The sequence below is a fragment of the Sapajus apella genome, unplaced genomic scaffold, assembly GCF_009761245.1.
Source record: "Sapajus apella isolate SASKATOON/1434 unplaced genomic scaffold, GSC_monkey_1.0 scaffold446, whole genome shotgun sequence".
NCBI classification, from domain to species: Eukaryota; Metazoa; Chordata; class Mammalia; order Primates; family Cebidae; genus Sapajus; species Sapajus apella.
The window spans coordinates 33,118-39,294 of NW_022437382.1; the positions used below are offsets into that span (position 1 = coordinate 33,118).

General features: G+C 43.2%; 1 pseudogene; it reads right to left on the reverse strand.

Moving 5' to 3' along the window:
* Positions 1 to 4,037: 4,037 nt before the first annotated feature.
* On the reverse strand, positions 4,038 to 5,365 carry LOC116545917 (annotated as a pseudogene).
* Positions 5,366 to 6,177: the final 812 nt, after the last annotated feature.

The window sequence follows — 6,177 nt, forward strand, 5'->3', positions numbered from 1 at the left end:
CTGGGCTTACAGGTGGGAACCACCGTGCCTGGCTGTACAAACTCTTAAAAGTGTGAAGAATGAGGCAAAACTTTTAACCTATACTCACACTTATTACCAGGAAAGCATTTATTTATACTTCAGAAAAAATGTATAAATGTAAAGGCTGTGGAAAAGGCATTAATATCTTCTCACATGTTACTCAATACTACTTAATAAAAGCATTATAAATGCAATTACCATCAAAAGATCTTTCAGAAAATACAAGCTTTTAAAGTGATGATGTGTATTTATGTTGACAAACATTACAAATATAAAGAGGATTGTAATACGTTTATTTGTATCACAGATCTTAGTGTAAATGTTTTTTTTTTTTTTTTTGAGACGGAGTTTCGCTCTTGTTACCCACACTGTAGTGCAATGGCGCGATCTCGGCTCACCGCAACCTCCGCCTCCTGGGTTCAGGCAATTCTCCTGCCCCAACCTCCAGAGTAACTGGGATTACAGGCACGCCCCACCATGCCCAGCTAATTTTTTGTATTTTTAGTAGAGACGGGCTTTCACCATGTTGACCAGGATGGTCTCGATCTCTTGACCTCGTGATCCACCTGCCTCGGCCTCCCAAAGTGCTGGGATTACAGGCTTGAGCCACCGCGCCCGGCCCTAGTGTAAATGTTTTGTACTAGAGGAAAACCCTGAAACAGTTGCTGAAACTTTAACATCAGAGAATTTATATTGGAGAAAACTCCAAATGTATAAATTTGAAAAAACATTTTTTCAAAAACTACAACTTAGACAACACCAGAGGGTTCATACTAAGATATTTTTTTTGTGAATGCTGTAAGTATGAAAAAATATTTAATTCAAAATTGAGTCTATGTAAGTATCAGAGAATTCACAGTAGAAATAATTAAGGTGGCCAGGTATGGTGGCTCATGGCTGTAATCCCAACACTTTGGGAAGCTGAGGTGGGTAGATCACAAAGTTAGGAGTTTGAGACCAACAAATGGTGAAACAGTATCTGTACTAAAAACACAAAAATTAGCCAGGCTAGGTCGCACACACCTGTAATCCCAGGTACTCAGGAGGCTGAAGCAGGAGAATCACTTGAACTCGGGAGGTGGAGGTTACAGTGAGCCAAAATCACACCACTGCACTCCAGCCTGGGTGACAGCAAGACTTCGTGTAAAAAATAAAATAAAAATAAAAAACTAAGGCATAGATACTTTAGGCATTACACTAAATCAGAGTGTTGAGTTTAAAAAATAATCCCAAACTAATATTGGTAGGTAGATAGATTATTTGTATACAACTTTAAAAGTAGAGTTATTTTTTGGAATGTTATATTCATAGTATATTATTTTTCCTGGACAAAAAGTAGATAGTTTTCTAAAAGCTAATGATGTAACTAATCTCTGAAATTATGTCATGCTATTTCTTCATATTGTAATCGCATGTGATCAGTTGTCACTGCATCAAGATATAAGATATTCTTTTTTTGTTAGATGAGCATTATTCGTGACTTTCTATAGAAGAGTAAGGTCATGAAAATGGAATATGCATAATGAAATCTAAGTGGAGACGCTCCTATTGAATGATGCATGAGGTAGGTGTTCAAAGTAATGTTCTTCCGCATTATATTGAGAAAACTTTTAAGTTTTGTTAAAATTAAATTAGTAGTATATCATTTTCCTAAATACACTTTAATAAAATGCCGTACGTTTTAAAATTTTAAGATTACATGGAAAGTTAATTTTTTAATTAAACTTTTTTTAATACGTTAAGACTATTGTGTATTCGATGAAAGAGTGTTCTTATGCCACCACCTTTTTTTTCTTTTTTTAAGATGGAATCTCGCTCTGTGGCCAGTCTGGAGTGCAGTGGCGCTATCTTGGCTCACTGCATCTTTTGCTCCCAAGTACAGGCGATTTTCTGCCTCAGCCTCTTGAGTAGCTGGGACTACAGGTGTGTGTCACCACGCCCAGCTAATTTTTGTATCTTTAGTAGAGACAACGTTTTACCATGTTGGCCAGGATGGTCTTGATCTCGACCTCGTGATCCACCTGCCTCAACCTCCCAAAGTGCTGGGATTACAGGTGTGAGCCACTGCATCTGGCCTGTTATGCCACTAACTTTAACCTAACCCATCTTACTTAATGGTGTAGGTAAAAGTAACAATATACTATTTGGTAACATAATGGACTAACATCTCTAGTAATCTTTTTGTCAGTAGCTTTCAACTGCAAATAAGTTAAAAATTTTTAACTTTGCTGGGTCCAGGCACAGTGGCTCATGCCTGTAATCCTAGCACTTTGGGAGGCTGAGACAGGTGGATCACCTGAGGTCAGGAGTTTTAGACCAGCCTGGCCAATATGGTGAAAACCCAGCTCTACTAAAAATAGAAAAATTAGCTGAGGATGGTGGTGGATGTGTATAATTCCAGCTGCTTGGGAGACTGAGGCAGGAGATCACTTGAACCTGGAGGGCAGAGATTGCAGGGAGCTGAGATCTCGTCCCTTCACTCCAACAAATGAAAAAATATATATACATATATTATTCATATATTTATGCATTAAACTATATATGCATGCTGTAGGTTTCTGTTTTAAAAATTTTTTTGTACGTAGTATGTGTATATATTTACGCCGTATTTATGTCTTTTTTTTTTTTTTTTTTTTTTTTTTTAAGATGGAGTTTTGCTTTTTCGCCCATGCTGGAGTGCAGTGGCACGATTTTGGCTTACTGCAACCACTGCCTTCTGGTTTCAAGCAATTCTGCCTCAGCCTCCCAAGTAGCTGGGATTACAGGTGCTCGCCACCACACCCAGCTAATTTTTATATTTTTAGTAGAGATGGCGTTTCACCATGTTAGTCAGGCTGGTCTCAAACTCCTAACCTCTCGATCTGCCCGCCTCAGCCTCCCAAAGTACTGGGATTACAAGCATGAGCCACTGCCCACGGCATACAGTTTTTAGTTTTAGCCACGTAAGTGTAGCCAAATCCTTGGTGATTTTCTCAGAAAAAATTTGGAGATCATGGCAGCTTTCGGGTTTCAACATGTCTTAGTATTTTGCATGCAAACTTAACTGTGTTCAGAGGGGCCAGTCATGGGATCACAAGCAACACCTGCCCTTTTGCTCTCATGCCATTACCATCGGCACCAGAAGCTTCAGGTTCCCAAGCTTTAAGTAAAAGCCTTAAACTGCATTGGCTCCTGCCATGCACTGTGCTGTCTGCAGAACAGTGTTCAATAACAAAATTCTTAAGATTATGACTGACAAAATGAAAAAAAATAGCACAAAAACTATTTTCGATACTATCAGCCAGGTTTATGACAAAGACAAGACATTTCATACATTGTTATCTTTCTTTTTTTTTTTTGAGACGGAGTTTCACTCATGTTACCCAGGCTGGAGTGCAATGGCGCGATCTCGGCTCACCGCAACCTCCGCCTCCCGGGTTCAGGCAATTCTCCTGCCTCAGCCTCCTGAGTAGCTGGGATTACAGGCACGCGCCACCATGCCCAACTAATTTTTGTATTTTTAGTAGAGACGGGGTTTCACCATGTTGACCAGGATGGTCTTGATCTCTTGACCTCTTGATCCACCCGCCTCGGCCTCCCAAAGTGCTGGGATTACAGGCGTGAGCCACCGCGCCCGGCCACGTTGTTAACTTTCTATAAAAGTTCTAAAAAAGTTTTTTTTTAAAGGGGTGACGTTTATTCCTTTTCGAAATGTTACAGTAAAACCAGGTGGAAGAGAATGGTTTTAGCAGTGAGGGAAAAAAATAAAGGTATAGCTGGGCCTGTAATCGCAGCACTTTGGGAGGTTGAGGCGGGTGGATCGCAAGGTCAGGAGTTCAAGACCCGCCTGGTCAGGGTGATAAAACTCCGTCTCTACTAAAAATACAAAAATTAGCTGGGCATGGTGGCCTGTGCCTGTAATCCCAGCTACTTGGGAAGCTGAGGCAGAAAATTGCCTGAACCCAGCAGGGTGGAGGTTGCAGTGAACCAAGATCACGCCACTGCACTGCAGGCTGAGTGACTGAGTCAGACTCCATCTCAAAAAAAGAAAAGTACAAATCTGGGGATTAGCCATTAAAAGTTATTTACAATAATTGAAGAGAAAAAGACAAGAAGTTGTTTTGCGTTTATGTCACATTGCAAACCTTCCCCCCACCCTAAAGCCTAGTACTTGCTTACCAATTAAAAAAACACAGGAGATTCACAGGCTGGAGGTGTGAACTTGAGTAAGACATTTTAAAAAACCTAGGCGTGTCCTCCCCAGCCCAGGTGCCACTAGGCACAGCACAAGAGACTCAAAACAACAGGGAAAGGCTGGATACTCGAGGTTTGGGAGTATAAGCACCCCACTTTTGGATCAGGGATTTGGGGAGTAGGGTAAATAAAACCTACTTGGAAAAGCATTGGGGAAGAAAACCAACAACTGCCTTTTGCAGGAGTGGGGACAGGGAAGGAGGTAGGGCCAGGGACAGGAGGATATCACATCAGTAAATTAACTTGGGAAGCGATAAGGGACCATCTTTAACTGGCTTAAGAGGAGAACCAAATGGCTGATGGGAGAATCCACAGGATGGAGAGGAGGAGAGGGAGTGTGGCTAGGAGGAGGCAATAGCCCCTTCCTTTCTGGGCAAAGGAAAGCAGCCAGGGCACCAGGTCCAGGCAGTGACCTCACAGTCACAGCAGTTTTTGCAGCTTAGAAATCACCCACCTGTCCCCACCTTGCTACTCATCCTGCTCAGTGCTGCCTGGTGCAGGGCCACTCTGGCCTTAGTGGATGGCTCTGTAGCCTCGGCTCTGCCTCTTCTGAGGCTGCACTAGCCTCTGCCCCCTTGGCCTGGGGCTCCTGGCTCTTAGGGGTGGCAGCAGCCTTCCCTTCCTGGGTAGTGCCCTTGTTGCTGCAGGTACAAATCTCCCCCTGTTCCTGCTCTTCCTTTGTCGGTGAAGAGGCAGAAGAATCACCCCCACCCTCCTTATGATTTCTCTTGAAGGACAGGCCAATTTGAAAGTCTTCTTGAAAGAGAATTTCCTCTTTATCTTGGGGGTCTCCATGGGGGGACCTCCCCCCTTGGCTTCAACATCCTAGCTAGGGGGTGCCGGCTCGATGGCATCGCCAGTGGCCCCAGCTGCATCATCTGTTCCATTCACGGGGGTGACTCCCCTTAACCCTTGGGGGATAAGTCTTCATTGCTTTTCACATGGCCATTCTCCTGGCCCTTGGCCTTTATGGGAGAAGCACCTTCTGCCTCCTTGGAGATCACGTCGCCCTGGGGAGCCTTGGAGCTCTGAGTGCCCATGATGAGGGTCTGCTGGAGGGCACCTGGAGCTGCCCCGGGCTCCTGCCACAGGGGATAGTACGTCAGGGTCGCTCTGCACATGGAGGGTGGGGCTGACACTGAGGGGGAGGTGTACAGGGGGAAGCCGAGCTGCGCCTCTGCTCTGTGGCTGACCTGCTAGCTGTGCCCACCGTTGTTTAGCTCCATGCCAGAATCCTAAAAATATTTTTAACTTGATGGATAAAATGTGTGTTCTGTAAAACATGATGTTTTGAACTGTATATACATTGTCAAATGCTTATTTTGAGGTAATTAATGGTAATCTCACATAGTTACCATTTTTGTGGTGAGAGCACATGACATTGTCATCACTTTTCCAAAGTCCAAATGCACTATTATATAGTCATTTTGCTATACCAAAAATACCTTGAACTTGTTTCTCCTATGTAATTAAAATTATGCGTTATCGACATCTGGTTGCAGAATTTCAAAGACTCGAGAGATTGTTGAGGTTGTAGAAGGAGTTTATTTTAGGTATACACCAGCCCAGCTTGGAAACAAAATGGCTGAGCCCTTAACAAAGGCAGGGCTTGACTTTTTATGCATGAATTCTACAGTGGCACTAAAACAAGTTTGCAGGTGTAGAAGGAGGGCAATTCATTAGCAATAATAATCACCTAACTTAGGCTTACATATGACTGTTGCTGTGCAACGCAGATGTTCGCTATGGTAGAGCTCAAGTATTCTAGCACGGGCCTTATCTATTGCCTGCTGCTACAGGGCCCAGAAGGCCAGAGTCTTGCGTGCTTTGGCATTTATTTATTTATTTATTTATTTATTTTTTGAGACGGAGTTTTGCTCTTGTTACCCAGGCTGGAGTGCAATGGCACAATCTCGGCTCACC